The sequence below is a fragment of the Pseudophryne corroboree genome, chromosome 6 (assembly GCF_028390025.1).
Source record: "Pseudophryne corroboree isolate aPseCor3 chromosome 6, aPseCor3.hap2, whole genome shotgun sequence".
NCBI lineage: Eukaryota > Metazoa > Chordata > Amphibia > Anura > Myobatrachidae > Pseudophryne > Pseudophryne corroboree.
This window is the reverse complement of record NC_086449.1, coordinates 176,601,376-176,625,117: the sequence shown is the minus strand read 5'-3', so window position 1 is coordinate 176,625,117 and position 23,742 is coordinate 176,601,376. Positions and strand designations below refer to the sequence as shown.

General features: G+C 46.7%; 1 protein-coding gene and 1 long non-coding RNA gene across 3 annotated transcripts in view; one reads left to right on the top strand and one right to left on the bottom strand.

Moving 5' to 3' along the window:
• Window positions 1-23,742, bottom strand: part of UNC5D (unc-5 netrin receptor D) — an 866,621-nt gene that overhangs the window by 552,579 nt on the left and 290,300 nt on the right. The gene's annotated exons all lie outside the window — the stretch shown is intronic.
• On the top strand, window positions 61-17,994 carry LOC134935108 (uncharacterized). The gene is made up of 3 exons (XR_010179906.1): window positions 61-353; window positions 10,303-10,445; window positions 17,920-17,994. It is a non-coding gene; the product is annotated as an uncharacterized LOC134935108 (long non-coding RNA).

Here is a 23,742-nt window from a genome sequence, read left to right as displayed (position 1 = left end):
ATACTTTTATTCCCCTTCTCCCTATACTGCTCAGTAATGCTTGTCTCTAGCGGAGTAAAGATCTGCCATTAGAGTGCATTGAGTCATGTCACTACTCTCAGCTCTGTCTGCCACCTCCGGAACAGCAGCCTTTGGGAACTACTGAGCTGCTGAGGGACACTGACACTGCATGCCCTGCCTCTGGTCACCGAAACATCCACTCTGCACAGGTTAGATGAGTAGCACTCCCACACACTGCCAGCCCCCATCTCTCCTCAAAGATGGCTGTTCAACCACCACAAACTGTCACACTAGCCAACATGAGCCAGCCTCTCCCTGGAGCCACATGTGACATCTATGTAGCCAGCACGATGGTGAGAGTTTCCATTCAACATGCGCTAGCTCTGTAGTTCTAGTCCCACTGTCACCAATGATGCTGGGGCTCCATTAAATGTATATACTATAAAGGCAGTATTTACAAATACACAGTGGATGTTTTATGGGAATCACAAATATTTTGTCCAGCTCACAAGATGGATGCCACTAATGTGTGGGTGACAATTCCACTTTTGTACTGATAAAAAAACATGAAATCATACCAGCTAATGACAATAGTGATTGTGGATGAAGCCGGCTAACACAAGGGTCCATCCTATATGGGCACCTTCTCAGCCTGTTCTCTTTGGAAGATTTGATACATCTCCCCATTACTATTGCTGAAAAATGACAGCACATGCAAGTCTTATGCAGAATGAGCCGGAAACATGCTATTGTTTTATGATTTTTTTTAAATAATGCACCTCTGTGACCTAGTCACCATCAGTCGCATCTGCCAAACTTCAGCTGACACTATCTCCCCTTATCATTCTCTTGAGATGGGACTGGATTGTGACTAGAATTGTGGGTTTATGGACAGTACCCAAAATGGTACAAATAGCACTACATGAAGAAATGTTTTGAACTTAATGGCTGGACAGTGAACCTAACATTGCTTGGTGAATCAGATGCAAATGGGTTTCTATTTTTTTTTCATAATTATTTTCTTCGTTTCTACACTAATGGACAGGCTTCCCCAACCGTACGTGAATAAGTGGTTATTGGTGATAAACAAGGCTTCCATTTTACTCTCTCTGCTCATGTTACTACATTTAAATAAATGTGTTGTGTTTTTCACAGTTGTGACCAATCAGATGCACTCATCATTAATATGTTCCCAGTCATCACTATCAAATTTGATACTTACACCAGAGTCAGAGCTGACGCAACTCAGGACCCTTCAGATGGCAGCCATAATTGTCTCAACCTGAGACTACATGTACGGACTATGGAACATGCCCCTATTGTACTCTCATTGCGAGTGCACACCCACTGCATTCACATTGATGCCCACTTTCTGCAAGTTCTCAACCATTTCAACCCTGGTTCTTAGCCTCCTAGTCACAGTGAGTCTCAAGACAGACATGAGAAGAAAAAAAGACATACAATAGTGTTTCACACAATAATCAGAGTTGTGCGCAGGACCGTATTACGCCTTGGGGGTGCCCTGGGCACTTAGGACAGTGGGGCCCTGGTGGAAGGGGGGCTGGTGTATATTAGATTCTGCATATCTCTCAACATGACCCATTCTGGGAGGGACATTATGCTTTCTACCTGGACTTCTCTCTTATATATGATTGATGTCACCTGTGTTAAACTATTTAATTGATAAGAAAGGTTTTTCAAAACAGGTGATTGCAATTATAACTTAAGAAGGAAGTTCCTCTTGTAATGGGTCATGTTGGGATGTATCGATAGTGTATATTAAATTTAAACCAATGGTGTATATGAGATGTAAACTGATAGTTTAATAATGCCTGGGTACTGTTTATAGCGCCACATAACTAAAAGATAATAAGAATTTACTTACCGATAATTCTATTTCTCGGAGTCCGTAGTGGATGCTGGGGTTCCTGAAAGGACCATGGGGAATAGCGGCTCCGCAGGAGACAGGGCACAAAAAAGTAAAGCTTTTACCAGATCAGGTGGTGTGCACTGGCTCCTCCCCCTATGACCCTCCTCCAGACTCCAGTTAGGTACTGTGCCCGGACGAGCGTACACAATAAGGGAGGCAATTTGAATCCCGGGTAAGACTCATACCAGCCACACCAATCACACCGTACAACTTGTGATCTAAACCCAGTTAACAGTATGATAACAGAAAGAGCCTCTTAAAGATGGCTCCTTAACAATATAACCCGAATTTGTTAACAATAACTATGTACAGTATTGCAGATAATCCGCACTTGGGATGGGCGCCCAGCATCCACTACGGACTCCGAGAAATAGAATTATCGGTAAGTAAATTCTTATTTTCTCTATCGTCCTAAGTGGATGCTGGGGTTCCTGAAAGGACCATGGGGATTATACCAAAGCTCCCAAACGGGCGGGAGAGTGCGGATGACTCTGCAGCACCGAATGAGAGAATTCCAAGTCCTCTTTTGCCAGGGTATCAAATTTGTAGAATTTTACAAACGTGTTTTCCCCCGACCACGTAGCTGCTCGGCAGAATTGTAATGCCGAGACCCCTCGGGCAGCCGCCCAAGATGAGCCCACCTTCCTTGTGGAATGGGCCTTAACAGATTTAGGCTGTGGCAGGCCTGCCACAGAATGAGCAAGTTGAATTGTGTTACAAATCCAACGAGCAATCGTCTGCTTAGAAGCAGGGGCACCCAACTTGTTGGGTGCATATAGTATCAACAGCGAGTCAGATTTTCTGACTTCAGCCGTCCTTGAAATGTATATTTTTAAGGCTCTGACAACGTCCAACAACTTGGAGTCCTCCAAGTCGCCAGTGGCCGCAGGCACCACAATAGGTTGGTTCAGGTGAAACGCTGATACCACCTTAGGGAGAAAATGCGGACGAGTCCTCAGTTCTGCCCTATCCGAATGGAAGATTAGATAAGGGCTTTTATAAGATAAAGCCGCCAATTCAGATACTTTCCTGGCGGAAGCCAGGGCCAGTAACATAGTCACTTTCCATGTGAGATATTTAAAATCCACCTTATTCAATGGTTCAAACCAATGGGATTTGAGGAAATCTAAAACTACATTTAGATCCCACGGTGCCACCGGAGGCACCACAGGAGGCTGTATATGCAGTACTCCTTTAACAAAAGTCTGTACCTCAGGAACTGAGGCCAATTCTTTTTGGAAGAATATTGACAGGGCCGAAATTTGAACCTTAATAGATCTCAATTTGAGACCCATAGACAATCCTGATTGTAGGAAATGTAGGAAACGACCCAGTTGAAATTCCTCCGTCGGAACACTCCGATCCTCGCACCACGCGACATATTTTCGCCAAATGCGGTGATAATGTTTCGCGGTGACTTCCTTCCTTGCCTTAATCAAGGTAGGAAAGACTTCTTCTGGAATGCCTTTCCCTTTTAGGATCTGGCGTTCAACCGCCATGCCATCAAACGCAGCCGCGGTAAGTCTTGAAAGAGACAGGGACCCTGTTGTAGCAGGTCCCTTCTCAGAAGTAGAGGGCACGGGTCGTCCGTGACCAACTCTTGAAGTTCCGGGTACCAAGTCTTTCTTGGCCAATCCGGAGCCACTAGTATTGTTCTTACTCCTCTTCACCGTATAATCTTCAATACCGTTGGTATGAGAGGCAGAGGAGGAAACACATATACTGATTTGTACACCCAAGGTGTTACCAGTGCGTCCACAGCTATTGCCTGTGGATCTCTTGACCTGGCGCAATACTTGTCCAGTTTCTTGTTGAGGCGAGACGCCATCATGTCTACCATTGGTCTTTCCCAACAGTTTATTAGCATGTGGAAGACTTCTGGATGAAGACCCCCCTCTCCCGGGTGAATATCGTGTCTGCTGAGGAAGTCTGCTTCCCAGTTGTCCACGCCCGGGAAGAACACTGCTGACAGTGCTATTACGTGATTCTCCGCCCAGCGAAGAATCTTGGCAGCTTCTGCCATTGCACTCCTGCTTCTTGTGCCGCCCTGTCTGTTTACATGGGCGACCGCCGTGATGTTGTCCGACTGAATCAACACCGGTTTTCCTTGCAGGAGTGGTTCCGCCTGGCTTAGAGCATTTTAGATTGCTCTTAGTACCAGAATGTTTATGTGAAGAGACTTTTCCAGGTTCGTCCATACCCCCTGGAAGTTTCTTCCTTGTGTGACTGCTCCCCAACCTCTCAGGCTGGCGTCCGTGGTCACCAGGATCAAATCCTGTATGCCGAATCTGCGGCCCTCCAATAGATGAGCCTTTTGCAACCACCACAGAAGATATACCCTTGTCCTTGGCGACAGGGTTATTCGCAGGTGCATCTGAGGATGCGACCCTGACCATTTGTCCAACAGATCCCTTTGGAAAATTCTTGCATGGAATCTGCCGAATGGAATTGCTTCGTAAAAAGCCACCATTTTTCCCAGGACTCTTGTGCATTGATGTACAGACACCTTTCCTGGTTTTAGGAGGTTCCTGACAGGTCGGATAACTCCTTGGCTTTTTCCTCGGGAAGAAAAACCTTTTTCTGAACCGTGTCCAGAATCATCCCTAGGAACAGCAGACGTATCGTCGGAAAACAGCTGCGATTCTTGGAATATTTAGAATCCAGTCGTGCCGTCGAAGAACTACTTTAGATAGTGCTCTTCCGACCTCCAACTGTTCTCTGGAACTTGCCCTTTTTAGGTCGTGCAAGTAAGGGATAATTTAGATGCCTTTTTTCTTTGAAGAAACATCTTTTCGGCCATTACCTTGGTAAAAAGGCCCGGGGTGCCGTGGATAATTCAAACGGCATCGTCTGAAACTGATATTGACAGTTCTGTACCACGAACCAGAGGTACCCTTGATGAGAAGGACAAAATTTGGACATGGAGGTAATCCTTGATGTCCAGGGACACCATATAGTCCCCTTTTTTCCGGTTCGCTATCACTGCTCTGAGTGACTTTATCTCGATTTGAACCTTTTATGTAAGTGTTCAAAACATTTTAGATTTAGACTATGTGTCACCAAGCCGTCTGGCTTCAGTACCACAATATAGTGTGGAAAAATAATACCCTTTTCCTTGTCGTAGGAGGGGTACTTTGATTATCACCTGCTGGATATACAGCTTGTGAATTGTTTCCAATGCTGCCTCCCTGTCGGAGGGAGCCGTTGGTAAAGCAGACTTCAGGAACCTGCGAGGAGAAGATGTCTCGACTCTCCAATCTTTACCCCTGGGATAATACTCGTACGATCTAGGGGTCAACTTGCGAGTGATCCCACTGCGCCCTGAGACTCTTGAGACTACCCCCCCACCTTGAGTCCGCTTGCACGGCCCCAGCGTCATGCTGAGGACTTGGCAGACGCGGTGGAGGGCTTCTTTTCCTGGGAAAGGGCTGCCTGCTGCAGTCTACTTCCCTTACCTCTATGTCTGGGCAGATATGACTGGCCTTTTGCCTGCATGCCCTCATGGGAAAGGAAAGATTGAGGCTGAAAAGACGGTGTCTTTTTTAGCTGAGATGTAACTTGGGGTAAAAAAGGTTGGATTTCCCAGCTGTTGCTGTGGTCCCCAGGTCCGATGGACCGACCCCCAAATAACTCCTTCCCTTTATACAGCAATACTTCCATCTGCCGTATGGGATCTGTATCACCTGACCACTGTCGTGTCCCTGACATCTTCTGGGAGATATGGACAACGCACTTATCTTGATGCCAGAGAGCAAATATCCCTCTGTGCATCTCACATACATATATATAGAATGCATCCTATTAAATGCTCTACATGAATAAAATATTTTCAGTCAGGGAATCCGATCAAGCCAACCCAGCACTGCATCTCCAGGCTGATGGCGATCGCTGGTCGCAGTATAACCACCGTATGTGTGTATATACTTTTTAGGATATTTTTCCAGCTTCCTATCAGCTGGCTCCTTGAGGGCGGCCGTATCTGGAGACGGTAACGCCACTTGATAAGCGTGTGAGCGCCTTATCACCCTAAGGGGTGTTTCCCAACGTACCCTAATTTCTGGCGGGAAAGGGTATAACGCCAATATTTGCTATCGGGGTAACCCTACGCATCATCACACACTTCATTTTATTTTATCTGATTCAGGAAAAACTACAGGTAGTTTTTTCACTCCCACATAATACCCTTTCTTGTGGTACTTGTAGTATCAGAAACACGTAACACCTCCTTCATTGCCCTTAACGTGTGGCCCTAATGAGAAATACGTTTGTTTATTCACCGTCGACACTGTATTCAGTGTCCGTGTCTGTGTCTGTGTCGACCGACTGAGGTAAATGGGCGTTTTTAAAAAACCCCTGACGGTGTTTCTGAGACGCCTGGACCGGTCCTAATAGATTGTCGGCCGTCTCATGTCGTCAACCGACCTTGCAGCGTGTTGACATTCTCACGTAATTCTCTAAATAAGCCATCCATTCCGGTGTCGACTCCCTAGAGAGTGACATCACCATTACAGGCAATTTCTCCGCCTCCTCACCAACATCGTCCTCATACATGTCGACACACACGTACCGACACACAGCACACACACCGGGAATGCTCTGACAGAGGACAGGACCCACTAGCCCTTTGGGGAGACAGAGGGAGAGTCTGCCAGCACACACCAAAAACGCTATAATTATATAGGGACAACCTTATATAAAGTGTTTCTCCCTTATAGCATCTTTTATATATATACAATATCGCCAAAATCAGTGCCCCCCCTCTCTGTTTTAACCCTGTTTCTGTAGTGCAGTGCAGGGGAGAGCCTGGGAGCCTTCTCTCCAGCTTTTCTGTGAGAGAAAATGGCGCTGTGTGCTGAGGAGATAGGCCCCGCCCCTTTTTCGGCGGGCTCGTCTCCCGCTATTTTTGAAGTTAGGCAGGGGTTAAATATCTCCATATAGCCTCTGTGGGCTATATGTGAGGTATTTTTTGCCTCTAATAAGGTTTTTATTTGCCTCTCAGAGCGCCCCCCCCAGCGCTCTGCACCCTCAGTGACTGTTGTGTGAAGTGTGCTGAGAGGAAAATGGCGCACAGCTGCAGTGCTGTGCGCTACCTTTAGAAGACTGCAGGAGTCTTCAGCCGCCGATTCTGGACCTCTTCTGTCTTCAGCATCTGCAAGGGGGCCGGCGGCGCGGCTCCGGTGACCATCCAGGCTGTACCTGTGATCGTCCCTCTGGAGCTTGATGTCCAGTAGCCAAGAAGCCAATCCATCCTGCACGCAGGTGAGTTGACTCCTTCTCCCCTCAGTCCCTCGCTGCAGTGATCCTGTTGCCAGCAGGAATCACTGTAACATAAAAAACCTAGCTAAACTTTCTCTAAGCAGCTCTTTAGGAGAGCCACCTAGATTGCACCCTTCTCGGCCGGGCACAAAAATCTAACTGGAGTCTGGAGGAGGGTCATAGGGGGAGGAGCCAGTGCACACCACCTGATCTGGTAAAAGCTTTACTTTTTTGTGCCCTGTCTCCTGCGGAGCCGCTATTCCCCATGGTCCTTTCAGGAACCCCAGCATCCACTTAGGACGATAGAGAAAACTATTTTATAAAGTTTTATTGTAATGGAACACAGACAACTTAAACAACCTTAAAATACACATAGGAACAGGACTCAGTAGGTCTCTCTCTAGAACCTTATTATATAACAGTTACACAGGACCCAGACACCCAGGTGGGGAGGAGGAGAAGTTGAGATTCATGCATCATGTACAGCTCTTGCCACTCTCCTATCTCTCCTGTGGTCGTAAATCTCCATTGGTAGCTCATGAAACCTGATACTCCTGTGTCTCTGGTTGCACTGAATACTGTCCTGCTTGCATTCTAGCTGTCTGGTACTGCTGCTGCATGAGAGGGAAAGCTAGTGATGTGAGTGTGCTCTGGCTCGGGGGCCCCCTGACAAAGGGGGGCCTGGGGTACACTGTGCCCTGTGTCCCCTCCTTAATCTGGCTATGGTTGTGCGCATACCTTGTTCTTTGGTTTTGGTTTTGATTCTAAATCATTGTCATGTTTTGGTTTTGATGTAATCAACCTTAAGTGTTTTGATTTTAGCTTTGGGTCTATGTTTCTTTAGAAACTTATACAAACAGCTAAAATCATTTAACCTGGATGTTAGTAGCAGCATGAGCTACAGCACACACCCATTACTTAGGAGGCTAAACAACAAAAGCCTCTCTCACACAGCAGAAGAAGCTCCCTGTCTTGTGTTGACAATTGTAAAATTATTGTCTGCATGGCCTATGATAAAATGCCCACTCCAATCCTTTATGCTTATTCAGACTCAGGCAGGAATAAGCCACAGAATCATGCATATCTGCATGGGTATGTGGAAACACCGCCTGATTCAGAGTTGTAAGCAAAGCTAGAAAGCTAGAGTGACCATATTTTCCCTTTTACCTGGGACGCTCATGGATTACATAGGTTCTGTGGCTGATTAAAACCAGCTGAAATGTAGGCTTGTAGTCAGCCAGCCACAGAACCTGTGTAATGCATGAGCGTCCCAGGTAAAAGGGATAATATGGTCACTCTATGAAAGCTCACAACTGGACAAAACCATGGTGGTCATTCCGAGTTGTTCGCTCGCAAGCTGCTTTTAGCAGCTTTGCACACACTAAGCCGCCGCCTACTGGGAGTGAATCTTAGCTTCTTAAAATTGCGAACGAAAGATTCGCAATATTGCGATAAGACATCTCTGTGCAGTTTCTGAGTAACTCGAGACTTACTCGGCATCTGCGATCAGTTCAGTGCTTGTCGTTCCTGGTTTGACGTCACAAACACACCCAGCGTTCGCCCAGACACTCCTCCGTTTCTCCAGCTACTCCCGCGTTTTTCCCAGAAACGGTAGCGTTTTTTCACACACACCCATAAAACGGCCAGTTTCCGCCCAGAAACACCCACTTCCTGTCAATCACATTACGATCACCAGAACGAAGAAAAAACCGTGAGTAAAATTCCTAACTGCATAGCAAATTTACTTGGCGCAGTCGCAGTGCGGACATTGCGCATGCGCACTATGCGGAAAATCGCTGCGATGCGAAGAAATTTACCGAGCGAACAACTCGGAATGACCACCCATGTTGTACTGCAGGTGGGGCTGATAAAACGTGCAGAGAGAGTTAGATTTGTGTGGGGGATGTTCAAACTAAAATCTTAATTGCAGTGTAAAAGTAAAGCTGTCCAGTATTTGTGGGATACATGCAAAAGCAGCCAGTATTTACTCTGCACAGAACAAATATAATATCGGCTCTACCTGCAGTTCTGAATTCACGCAACATACGCTTCAAGAACTGGTGCAGTACACCTGCATCTTCCACACAACCTTTTATGAAGTATACTACATTAGTCTAATTCATTTTAATGCGCTCTGGTTTGCATCTCTATAAGGAAGATGTGGGAAGTATATAATACTGTATGTGATGTATGTATGTATGTATGTATGTATGTATGCATGTATGCAGTTAAAAACGCATAGTGCTCACTGTGACAAGTTCTAAGGCTGCAGGAGGCCTAGATAAAAGTACAGAAATAAGGTATATGTTTATAAGGAGTATATACTATTTACCGGCGGGCGGGAATGCCGGCTGTCAAGATCCCAACAGGAATCGCACCCGCCAGAATGCCGGCAGTGGGGTGAGCAGTACGAGACCCCTTGTAGGCTCACTGCAGGCTCAGTGACTTGTTACGCTCGCCACAGGTTCTATTCTCAATTTATGTGTGTCATGGACAACCACGAGTGAGAGTAGTCCCTGCGCACTGGAATTCCGGCTGTCGGCATTGTTGACTGTTGGGATTCCAGCGTCGGTATCATGACCGCCGGGTTCCTGATAGCTGGCAAATTGATTGCATCCAGTTTATAATGTGTTATATAATTTCCTTTAGCTATGATGTTTTCTCAGGAATGGGTTTATTCGTTTGCAGTATGCAGTGCCCATAAAATCATATATTTACATATATATTCAATTGCTAAATGGTCAAATGTGGTTATGGGATGTACAGTAGAAGTAAGGTAGAAGCAATTATGATACACCACTAGAGAATGTACAGTATATTGCTAATGCAGGAGCAAAATATAAGATTTAATAGGCTGAGGGTAGAAATAATTAAGCATTACTGTAGCCTGTATATTCTACATTGTAATCACACATAGTTACATCAAAGCATGGGTCATGTTTAATTAGTTTAGTGTATGAAGTTAATAATTTAGACTATGTGTTGTACAGCAGTTATTGAATTTAACAATAAACAGGTGCCGGTGTGCTGTGTGGTGACAGTGGTGGAAGGAGTCATTTACAGTAGTTAACCAAATGGGAAGTGATCATTTCTGAATATGTTGTCATTTATTTTAGTTACTACAGAGTTGTCACTGCCTGGAAGCCTGGAATATCCTGACAATACAAGTGGTTGGTGGGAAATTATGAACAACACAGAAGAACAAGGTGGAGTGATGGATGAGAGGGTTTTGCTGGTCATGAAAGCTATTAAAAGAATGGTATGGACATACCAAAGGGCAAGAAATTTGGTTAGTGGTGGAACTGGGTATCTCACAGTGGACTGATAGTTAAAAGTAGGGTCTGTGGACCATATGATCTGCTATTAGTGACTGGGAAGATACAGTATGTACCCAATTGCAGAGATGACTTGTTAGTGTAGGAACTCATCTGCATGAGGTCACTTCGTACATGGGTACTCACAACTTGACTTAGGGGTCTATTTACTAAGCCTTGGATAGAGATAAGTTGATGGAGATACGCTAACTCTGCTAGGTAACTAGAATTGACTACAACCACCAACATATTTTGCTGCACTATGGGGTAATTCCAAGTTGATCGCAGCAGGAAATTTTTTAGCAGTTGGGAAAAACCATGTGCACTGCAGGGGGGGTAGATATAACATTTGCAGAGAGAGTTAGATTTGGGTGGGTTATTTTGTTTCTGTGCAGGGTAAATACTGGCTGCTTTATTTTTACACTGCAATTTAGATTGCAGATTGAACTCACCACACCCAAATCTATCTCTCTCTGCACATCTTATATCTGCCCCCCCTGCAGTGCACATGGTTTTGCCCAACTGCTAAAAAAAATTCCTGCTGCGATCAACTTGGAATTACCCCCTATATCTGTATATGCAAAGCTAACTTTGCTAGGTAATGCAAATTGAAACTTTATTGCATAGAATGTGATTCTGAAGTATTTTTTTAGTTCTGAATGATATAGACCAGTTTAATGTTTGCAGAATGCCTGGTTGTTTTTTTTAAGGTCATTTATTGCCTGGCATTTGAGGGGGTGGGGTGTGGCTACAGATTTGAATTATTGGTTTCACTTGTAGTAGTCCTCTACTTAAGTTCAATGGTGTAGGCTGTGCATTTATTTTCGAAGCGTGCATTTTTATCAAAGCGTGATAAAATTGACACATAGCAGCGTTCCATCAGCGTTCAATCGAAGTGAAAAAGAAGGAATACAGAAGCACACCAAGTTAACAAAACAAAGAAAACAGAGGAACTAATAACAAATGTGAGTCACTTACTCCTCAGATCACTCACCTCCTGATTGTTGCATCTGATTAAACAGCACAGAAATACCTTACTTGGACATTTCATAAACCATCCATTTTACCAACAAATGCTTGTATCTGTATTATTGTGATTTTGTTTTTAATGCACAGCTGCACCAATGCAATCTAAAGGTGCATACACACGGAGAGATTTTGGCTATGAGAGATTTTGACTAACTTTTCCCTTGAACTGGCAGTAGGAGATTTTGACTAACTTTACCAGAGATTTTGTCTAACTATGCAAGAGATTTTGGCTATGGGAGATTTTGGCTATGGGAGATTTTGACTAACTTTTCCCTTGAACTGGCAGTAGGAGATTTTGACTAACTTTACCAGAGATTTTGTCTAACTATGCAAGAGATTTTGGCTATGGGAGATTTTGGCTATGGGAGATTTTGACTATCTCATTTAAATAAGGGGATGAGTGTCATATATAGGACGATTTTACAGGGTGGCTGGTATTTAAATAGCTGAAAGTTAAAAAAAAAATTTGCGTGGGGTCCCCCCTCCTATGTAAAACCAGCCTCGGGCTCTTTGAGCCAGTCCTGGTTGTTAAAATACAGAGGAAAAAATGAGTAGGGTTCCCCCATATTTAGACAACCAGCACCGGGCTCTGCGTCCGGTCCTGGTTTAAAAAATACGGGGGACAAAAGACATAGGGGTCCCCCGTATTTTCCAAACCAGCACCGGGCTCCACTAGCCAGGGAGATAATGCCACAGCCGGGGGACACTTTTATATTGGTCCCTGCGGCCGTGCCATTACCCCCCCAACTAGTCACCCCTGGCCGGGGTACACTGGAGGAGTGAGGACCCCTTAAATCAAGGAGTCCCCCCCTCCAGCCACCCAAGGGCCAGGGGTGAAGCCCGAGGCTGTCCCCCCCATCCGTGGCCCGGTGGATGGGAGGCTGATAGCCTTTCAATAGTAATATTGTTCTTTACAGGAGGCCTACAGGTCCCAGCAAGCCTGCCCCAGCATGTTGGCACTTGGAGAACCACAAGTGCCAGCATGCCCGGACATAAAGGGCCCGCTGGCACCTGTAGTCCACCTGTAAAGAAAATATAAAAAAAAAAACACAACACATTCTTTTAAAAATCCTTTATTAAACTGGGTCTTCACCTGGGGGCGGCGGCCTTTAAGCTCTTTTGCATGGCCGCCGCCTTCCCAGGGCTTCCGGCGTCTTCACCTGGGGGGGCGCCACCTCCCCAGGGCTTCTGGGGTCTTGCTCCGGCGTCTTCACCTGGTAGGCGGCGGCTGCTAAGCTCTTTTGCATAGCCGCCGCCCATCCAGGACTTCCACGACGTCTTCACCTGGTGGGCGGCGGCTGCTAAGCTCTTTTGCATAGCCGCCGCCCATCCAGGACTTCCACGGCGTCTTCAGGAGCTCTTCTCCGCTCCTCCTCCGCCGTCGGACTGACAGCCGCTGCCTCGCGCTGACTTATATAGGTCAGCGGGAGGGGGCGGGGCGATGACGCGGCGAGCCGTGATTGGCTCTCGGCGGCCATCTTGAATTTCAAAAATGACGCTGAGGCGCCATTTTTGAAACTGGTACCGCTCCGCTGCCAAACTCTGCAATAGAAAGGTAAATTTCCCCCGCCCGCACCGCTGCCGCAACCCGCCGCCGCCCGCACCGCCGCCGCCCACACCGCCACCGCAACCCACCGCCGCCCACACCGCCGCCGCAACCCGCCGTCGCCCACACCGCCACCGCAACCCGCCGCCGCCCGCACCGCCGCCACAACCCGCCGCCGCCCGCACATCGCTATCGCTGGGAAAAATCGCTGGCCTCTTAAAGTGTTAGCGATTTTGACTAACTTTTGCAGCGACATAGCCAAAATTGACTTGCCTGCACTGACTATTTTTCCCAGCGATAGCGACCTAGCGGGGACGCGCATCGCTATCGCTGGCTGTGTACACACGGAGCGATCTGCACTAACTTTCTGAGCGATTTTGACTATATAGTCAAAATCGCTCAGTTATATCGCTCCGTGTGTATGCACCTTTACCTTCAAACACTTAAAAAATCGTACAGAATTACCATTGCTTCTTAAACCTCACCATGCTTTTTATTTCTTACGGTCCAAATACATTTCATCACCCACTTTATCTACGCTTCTGATTAATTTCATACTAAATCAACACCCATTGAGCCAACACTGCTTTTCTCATCTGCATTTCTGCAATTCTTCAGCTCTGAATTCCTTACAGCCTCCACTCCTACTTCCACTTTCCCTCAACCTATTTACCTACTAAACACTATGTCAGGGCTTTCTTATACTCCCCACATTACTCAGTGTCTACCTAATCATGTGTCTTTATCCTTCTCCCCTAGTCTCCTACACCTCCTCCTCCCTCCCCTCCTCTGTCTCCCCTCAATCTCTCTGTATTCTTTCCCCTCCTTTCCTGTTACCCCACTTTCACTCACGTCTACCCCATGGTCCTGCTACCCCACAACTCAGCCCTGCTCCATCCCTCCCTTCCCTGTCACCTCCCTACACCCCCATCCACATCACACTGACCTCCCTCCCTGCCCACCTCCTGTAGTTTCCCCTCCTAGCTCAGGCACCCGCACCATCACTACTCTCTCATCATCCCTGCCCTCAAAATTAATCTCTCCTTATCGCTACAGCAACCCAGATAATCTCATTCACAGCTCTCCCACAAACTCATACCCCCTATCCTGTGCCCTCTGGAATGCCAGATCTGTTTGTAACAAATTGGTCCCCACTCATGACCTTTTCATTTCCAACTCCCTACACCTACTAGCCATTACTGAAACTTGGATTACGCCCTCTGACACTACCTCTCCTGCTGCTCTCTCTGCTGGGGGCCTCGCATTCACACACACACCTCGACCTGGGGGTCCCCATGGGGGTGGTGTTGGGGTCCTTTAACCTTCTAGTTACTCCTACCAACTCATACCACCAGAACCATCCCTTACATTCTCTACATTTGAGGTCCATACTATACGCCTCTTCCAACCGGTCCATCATAGAGTAGCTGTCATTTACCGCCCCCCTGGCACTGCTTCCAAACTCATCGACAACTTTGCTTCCTGGCTTCCTCACTTCCTCTCCTCTGACATTCCCTCCATTATCCTAGGCGATTTCAACATCCCTATTGACATCCACACACAATCCCCTGCCTCTAAACTCCTTAACCTCACCTCTTACTTGGTCTCTCCCAGTGGACCTCCTCACCCTCCCATGTGAATGGGAGCTCACTGGATCTGGTCTTCACTCACCGCTGTGATATTTCTGATTTTTTCCAATTCCCCATTTCCCCTCTCTGACCACCATCTGCTTTCCTTTAACCTATCTCTCTCGACTTCCCCATCTCTACCTCCCAAGGCTACCATCACTAAGCATAACATTGAGGCTATTGACACCACATTCCTTTCCTCCCTGTTTGACTCACTTCTCTCTCCTATTCTCTCTCTCTCATGACCTGAACAAGCCACTTCCATATACAAGACATCCCTCACTTCTGCTCTTGACTCTGTTGCTCCACCAACCACTATTCACCCTCGCAAATTAACGCCTCAACCCTGGCAGAGGTGTCACCTACTTTTAAAACACCCGGTGCGGTCGCGGGTGAAAAGGGGGTGTGGCTCTGTGGAAGGGGCGTGGCTTCGCAGAAGTGGGCGTGGTTTCGCGTTCCGATCCCCGTTTTCGGCACATTGTGGGTCCGGGGGATGCGGGCTTCACTCGGAGACTGCTGAATCTGCAGTGCTGGCTTCTGCACTGTGACAGGAACTGGGTTGCAGCATCCAGCTCCTGCCACTGAGCAGGAGTCGGCACTTTGGTGTCACCCCTCAGAGGGTAACACCCGGGTGCGGGCCGCACCCCCCGCACCCATGTTGTGATGCCACTGAACCCTGGCACACCAAATGCACCAGATATCTGCAAAAATGCTCACGTACTGCTGAGCGTCACTGGAGGAAATCACGTTCTAAGGCAGACTTCCTCCATTTCAAACTTATGCTCTCATCCTTCAGTGCTGCCCTTTCTCTTGCTAAATAGTCATACTTCAAGAACCTCATCTCCTCCCAGTCTTCCAACCCCCGGCACCTCTTTGCCACTCTCAACTCACTCCTCTGCTCACCTCCACCTCGTCTCCCTTCCTCACTCTCTGCTCTTAACTTTGCCACTTACTTCACATCCAAAATCAACTCCATACGTAAGGACATCACATCACACCAGACCATCAGTAACCAGCTTTCTCCCATCCCTTACCACTCCTCCCCATCAACTCTGACATCTTTCTCCCATGCATCTGGAGAGGAAGTCATGGCCCTCATTTGTTCCTGTCCCCTCTCCACCTTCCCACTTGACCCTATCCCCTCCCGCCTCCTCTGCTACCTCTCTCCTTCTGCTTGTTCCCATCTTTCCCACCTTCTCAATCTCTCCCTCTCATCAGGCACTGTCCCCTCTGCCTTCAAGCATGCACTCATCTCTCCTATTCTTAAAAAACCTACCCTTGATCCAAACACTCTCTCCAACTACCGACCCATCTCTCTCCTCCCTTTTGCCTCCAAACTCCTTGAGCGTATTGTCTACAACCGCCTTATTTCCTTTCTTTCCTCATACTCACTACTTGACCCATTCCAGTCTGGCTTCCGTCCTCTCCACTCCACTGAAACTGCCTTTGCAAAAGTATGCAATGACCTCCATGCTGCTAAATCTAAGGGACACTACTCTATACTTATTCTACTTGATCTCTCTGCTGCTTTTGACACTGTGCACCATCCTCTCCTACTGCAAATCCTTCACTCCATTGGTCTGCGTGACACTGCCCTCTCTTGGCTGTCTTCCTACCTCTCTGACCTTTCATTCTCTGTCTCCTCTCATGACTCCACCTCGCCCTCACTTCCACTAACTGTAGGTGTACCCCAAGGTTCTGTCCTTGGTCCTCTTCACTTCTCTCTCTATACATCCTCACTAGGTAAGCTCATTAGTTCTTTTGGTTTCCAATATCATCTCTATGCTGATGACACCCAAATCTATCTTTCCTCTTCAGACCTCTCCCCTGCTCTCCTCACTCGTATCTCCAACTGTCTCTCTGCTACCTCTTCCTGGATGTCCCAGCGCTTTCTTAAACTTAACATGTCTAAGACCGAGCTGATCATCTTCCCTCCCTCCCGCATAACCTCACCTCCTACAATCTCATCTATTGATGGCACTACTATCTCCTCTAGCCCCCAAGTGCGCTGTCTTGGAGTAATCCTTGACTCCTCCCTCTCCTTCAAACCACACATTCAGCACCTCCACAAACCTGCCGTTTTCATCTAAAATATATTTACAGGATCAGACCCTTTCTGACTCAGGATGCTACTAAGACTCTTATCCACTCACTGGTCATCTCCAGACTGGACTACTGTAATTTCCTCCTGACTGGCATTCCTGACAAACACCTCTCTCCACTCCAATCTATCCTCAATGCTGCTGCCCGGATCATTTTCCTCACCAAACGCACTACGGCTACCTCTCCTCTCCTACTTGACCTTCACTGGCTCCCCTTCCCTTTCAGAATCCATTTCAAGCTTCTCACACTCGCTTACAAAGCCCTCACCCACTCCTCTCCCATCTACATCTCTGATCTTATCTCCCTTTACACTCCCACCCGTCCTCTTTGCTCTGCTAATGCATAACGACTCTCCTGCCTACGGATTACTTCCTCCCACTCCTACCTCCAAGATTTTTCACGTGCTGCACCACTTCTCTGGAATTCCCTACCTCTCCCCCTCAGACTCTCCACCTCTCTACAAAACTGCAAACGGGCTCTCAAGACCCACTTCTTCACCAGATCCAGCCAAATCTCATCCTAACCCTCTGTTCCATATTCTCCATGTACCCCATCTGTGTCACCCCTGTCTGTCTACCCCTCCCCTTTAGATTGTAAGCTCTCATGAGCAGGGCCCTCTTCCCTCATGTGCTTATCCTTTGTCTTACTTTAATAATCTTCAACTGCATCAACTCCAGCAGTCTTCTGCCACCTGATACTTATTCCAGTGTCATCTGCTGATGTAACTATGTTTATTTACCCTGTACTTGTCCTATACTGTCATCAACTGTAAGTTGCTGTTTTCCTGTTTGATTATTTATGTACTCTGTAATTGGGCGCTGCGGAACCCTTGTGGCGCCGTATAAATAAAGGATAATAATAATAATAATAATAATAAAGTACCAGCCAATTGGCTCCTAACTGCTATACCACAGGCTGTGTTTGAACAATTACATTTAGGAGCTGATTGGCTGGTTCTTTATCTCCATTGACTTTATGTCCATCATAGGCTTAGTAAATAGACCCCTATGTCTTTGGTGTCCACGATGGGTTCCCCTGATCTTGTCCTGTACTATATTCAGGTTTCTTATTAATGTTTAAAACAATTTTAACTATTCTAAACTTGTTTTACAGTTCTGTAAAGTTTTGGCTGTGAGCACATCATCCATTTTTTGGAATAAAGAGACGTGTGTTTATTCAGTTAGGGGTAAGTGTATGGATAGTAATTCAGTGCTGCAGCAGTCATGTATTTTTTTTGCATTTAAAATGCATCTTTTCTATAAATATTAACATCAGAAGTCTAGAGAATAAGACTATGGTAAGAACTGAATCTGCAGTGCAGAAAAATAGGACATTTATTTTGCATTGCTTAATCCTGAAGAACCGGGTTATTTCGGGTATACAAATAAATTCAGTGATATTCTAAGGACTAAATACAATAGCCAGCAAGTGAGGGACAGTTTCATAATTTGAGCAGGACTGCAGAGACATCTGGTGGCACAGAAGGTACTTTGCCATGTTTTGATGTCAAGAACAGGACTCACTCTCAAGGGGCAGACAAGGGTAAGGATCCTACTGTCTTCTACAGGAAAGGTTTCACACACAACTGCACTACATGGGCGTGAGTGCTCTGGAGTGTGTGAAGGATAAGAGGATTGTGAGATCCAGAGGGCGGGGCTTCCGATGCTGACTAGGAGCCGGATGATAGCTCCTGACAGGAAGCCATAGCATTTGGTTTGCAGCAACAATCATTATTTATTGCAACATATCACAGTAATACATAATTATGTACAACTGTTGTGTAAAGGCCCATACACACTGGGGGTGATTTTGAGCTGAAAGCAGCTCAATTTTGGTATGTTGAACTTTCAGCTCAAGGCCGCCCAGTGTGTATGCACAAGCGGTGAGCGCTAATGCGTGCTCCCGCTTCATTGCCAGCAGCCGCCGTTCATCTACTGGTATTACCAGTAGATGAACGGCGGGGTGAGCGGCTTTCCATAGCGTCCTGCTATGAAAAGCCGCTTACCCCCGCTGACATTGCTGGGCAGGGGGGAAAAGCGCTCAGTGTGTTTGCACCTTAACATTCCCCATTACCAAGAACAGCCTGAGTTGGCATTTGCTAGTGGTAAAAATATATGCTTTTCTTCATTTGTGAAATTGACTAAAGCTGATGTACCCACACAGAATTCTATGGGAATGGTGGCAAAGGGCACAAAATAGGGTATTACCAGAGAGATCTTTAAATTCTTTGGGTTTAACCTCTTATTGATTTGAGGGGAATGGAGATCAGGATTGTTTCAACCTGAAGCACCCCTAAATGCTTTATATGGTACAGTTAACTACATAAAACCATTCTGATAAAAGAGAAAAAATATATATTGCGATTATTGAGATATAGCCCACATGTATACAAAAGTGGCTTTTCTTTATATTCATTTATTTTCCCTTATATAGTTAATTTTCCCGTTATACCTTTTCTGTGAGTCATTCCTGTAATGGAGGTATATATCATATGAGGTCACTGCTTGCTTTGCTGCACATCTTAGGATCGCATGATCACAAACAGATAGCTTAAATAAATATACACAAGGCTTTCCTGATTAATCCCCTTCTTGCTGCATAGAGCACCCGTGTCGCCTCCAGTTGTAGAGGGAATGGAAGATGGATGATAAAGCCTCAGTCCTGTAACTAGAAAAGCCAGCCTTTATCTTGAATGTGGACAACAGCCTTGCTTGGCCTAAACCTGGTGTTTAATAGTCACATAGCTTCTTCCTAACATATGTTCCCATAATCCCCTTATCTCCTGCTCATTATCGCTGCTTTGAAATGTCCATCAGCAGCCGCGTGCTGGGGTTTCTCTTGCCAAATGTGTTTTCTTCCTTTGCACCTGGCTGGGCCTCTGAAGGCACGGGATGATAAATGGTGTGGTGTCTCCAGTCCTCACAGCAGTTTACAAGGCTCACTGGATGCAAGCTTGTGCATGTTAATGTTGGATTCACAAGAATCTACACATACAGTAGGAACACAATTTAAAAGCAGATACATTTTGTGATGGGAAATTTCTTCACACTGTCTATGAAAATATATTTGGCTCTCTAATATTTAATACCTTAGGAGCTTTATCCTCTTCAAAGTGATTAATTTTGTCATTTATTGCTATGGTGTCCAACTGGTTGTATCAATGTGCACCTCGTGTTGGCAGAAGGAAAAGAAAATAGTAATCATGTCTGTGTGTGATGCATGGTGCATGGTCGTCAACACCAAGGAGTGGGTATAAAGTTCCCACATGAGTCCCCCCCATGCCCAACTTTCACTTGAGCCCTGCAGAGCTCATGATGGTCCAGCTAGCACCATGAGGAAGAGCTAAACCCAGGGATACAATAAAAAAGAGACAAGACAAGCATAAACACATACTAAAGGGTGTCATAAAAAATGGGAAAAGAGAGAAGAGGAAGAGAGAGAAAAGGAGGAGAGAGCACATGCTAGAGAGTGTGTGAGAAAGAGACAGACAGAGAGAGAGAGAGAGAGAGAGAGAGAGAGAGAGAGGGCAGGATGTACTAAAGCAAAAAATGACGTAAAAACCCTGTGTTACTACATATGCGATTAGCATGGATGCGATATGTGGTAGGATGTACTGCTCAAGGTTAGTACATTCCCACCTAGAGAGAGAAAAAATAGGGGAAGGAACTAGTGGGCATACTGTATGTAATAAGACTTGGAGAGTGATAACATAGAGAGAGTTAAAGTAACAACCAACCACCTCCTAACTGCCGTGTTTGAAAAATGACAGCTGGTTGGTTGGTACTTTATCTCTCTGGGGCTAGACTTGAAAAGTGGTAAAAATAGGATTTTGGTTACCTACCGGTAAATCCTTTTCTCGTAGTCCATAGAGGATGCTGGGGTCCACATTAGTACCATGGGGTATAGACGGGTCCACCAGTAGCCATTGGCACTTTAAGAGTTTGAGAGTGTGGGCTGGCTCCTCCCTCTATGCCCCTCCTACTAGACTCAGTCTAGAAACTGTGTCCAAGGAGACGGACATCTTCGAGAGAAAGATTTTACACAGATAGTGGCAAGATTCACACCAGCTCATACATACAAGGCACATCAAGCTAACTAGCTTGAAACGCAGCAACCGCTGAAACATTACTTACCAAGTAACAATGCAGTAGTAACTCAACTAAAACAAAGTTGTACTGAACTAAATAACGATAGCAGGAAAACTAAGCGCTGGGCGGGCGCCCAGCATCCTCTACGGACTACGAGAAAAGGATTTACCGGTAGGTAACCAAAATCCTATTTTCTCTTACGTCCTAGAGGATGCTGGGGTCCACATTAGTATCATGGGGATGTACCAAAGCTCCCAGAACGGGAGGGAGAGCGCGGAGGCTCCAGCAGAACTGATTGACCAAACTTCAGGTCCTTAGCGGCCAAAGTATCGAACTTGTAGAACTTTGCAAATGTGTTCGACCCAGACCAAGTAGCAAAGCTGTAAAGCCGAGACACCCTGGGCAGCTGCCCAGGAAGGACCCCACCTCTCGAGTAGAGTGGGCTCTAACAGACGTAGGACATGGCAATCCTGCCGTAGAATATGCATGCTGGATAGTGAACCTGATCCAGCGAGAGATTGTCTGCTTAGAAGCAGGACACCCAAGTTTCTTGGGATCATACAGGACGAACAGAGAATCCGATTTTCTGTGACGAGCAGTTCTCTTCACAAAGATTTTCAGAGCCCTTACAACATCCAAGAACTTTGATGAAATTGAGGAGTCAGTAGCAACTGGCACCACAATGGGTTGGTTGATATGAAATACTAAAACAACCTTCGGAAGAAACTGCTGACGTGTCCGATGCTCAGCCCTATCTTCATGGAATATCAAGTATGGGCTTCTACAGGACAAAGCCCCCAACTCCGACACACGTCTAGCAGAAGCTAAGGCCAACAAAGTGACAGCCTTCCACGTGAGAAACTTGACCTCAACCTCCTGTAGAAGCTCAAACCAGTCCGACTGGAGGAACTGCAACACCACGTTAAGATCCCAGGGCGCCGTAGGCGGCACAACGGGAAGTTGGATGTGCAGGACTCCCTTCAAAAAAGTCTGAACCTCGGGGAGGGCAGCCAACTGTTTCTGGAAGAAATTGGATAGGGCCAAAATTTGGACCTTTATGGATCCCAACCTCAGGCCCATATCCACACCTGCTTGCAGGAAGAGGAGAAACCGTCCCAGTTGAAACTCCACCGTAGGAAACTTCTTGGACTCACACCAAGAGACATAATTTTTCCAAATACGATGGTAATGTTTAGGCGTAACTCCTTTCCTAGCCTGTATCAGGGTAGGAATAACCTTGTTCGGAATGCCCTTACGAGCTAGTATCTGGCGTTCAACCTCCATGCTGTCAAACGCAGCCACAGTAAGTCTTGATAGGCGAACAGCCCCTGCTGCAGCAGGTTCTCCCAAAGAGGAAGAGGCCTTGGCTCTTCTAGCAATAGATCTAGAAGATCCGCGTACCAAGACCTTCTTGGCCAGTCTGGAGCAATGAGGATCGCTTGAACCCTTGTTCTCCTTATGAGCTTAAGCACTGCTGGAATGAGTGGGAGTGGTGGAAACATGTACACCGACTGGAAAACCCATGGAGTCACCAGGGTGTCCACTGCCACTGCTTGCGGGTCCCTCGACCTGGAACAATATCGCCGAAGCTTCTTGTTGAGACGAGAGGCCTCAGGATGGAGTCCCCACTCTCCTGGATGGAGATCGTTTCTGCTGAGGAATTCCGCTGCCCAGCTGTCTACTCCCGGAATGAAGATTGCTGACAGCGCCAACGCGTGTTTTTCTGCCCAGAGGATGATTCTTGTTACCTCTGACATTCCTGTCGGTTTATGTAAGCCACTGTCGTTACATTGTCCGACTGCACTTGAATGGCCTGATTTCTCAGGAGATGGGCCGCTTGGAGAAGACCGTTGTAGACGGCTCTTAGTTCTAGAATGTTTATCGGCAGGCCGGCTTCCAGACTTGACCACCTTCCTTGGCAGGTCTCCCCTTGAGTGACCGCGCCCCAGCCTCGGAGACTTACATCCGTGGTTAGAAGGATCGAGTCCTGAATCCTGAACCTGCGGCCCTCCAGAAGGTGAGGTAGTTGCAACCACCAGAAGTGTGAAATCCTGGCCTTTGGTGACAGACATATCCTCTGTTGCATATGTAGATGGGATCCCGACCACTTGTCCAGGAGATCCAGTTGGAAGGGCCGAGCATGAAACCTCCCATACTGTAGAGCCTCGTAAGAGGCAACCATCAATCCCAGAAAGCGACTGCACTGATGAACCGACACCCCGGCTGGCTTCAGGACATCCCGGACCATTGTTTGTATCACCAACACTTTTTCCTTTGGAAGAAACACCCTCTGCACTTCCGTGTCGAGGATCATTCCCAGAAAGTACAACCTCCTGGTTGGTTCCAAATTTGATTTTGGAAGATTCAGGATCCAACCATGTTCCCTGAGCAGGTGGGTTGTGAGAAGGATGGACTGTAACAGCTTCTCCTTGGATGATGCCTTTATCAGCAGATCGTCCAGATATGTCTGCAGTGGAGAACCATCATTTCCGCCATCACCTTGGTGAAAACCCTTGGTGCTGTGGAGAGGCCAATTGGCAGAGCCTGGAACTGATAGTGACAGTCCAATAGTGCGAATCGGAGATAAGGCTGATGCAGCGAATGTGGAGGTACGCATCCTTGATACCCAGGGATACCAGGAATTCCCCCTCTTCCAGACTTGAAATCACCGCCCTTAGAGATTCCATTTTGAACTTGAACTCCTTCAGAAAGGGATTTAGCGATTTTAGGTTCAGAATGGGCCTGACCGAACCATCCGGTTTCGGTTCCACGAAAAGGTTCGAATAGTAACCTGTGTTTTGCAGATGAGTAGGGACCAGTACAATAACCTGTGCCTCCACCAATTTCT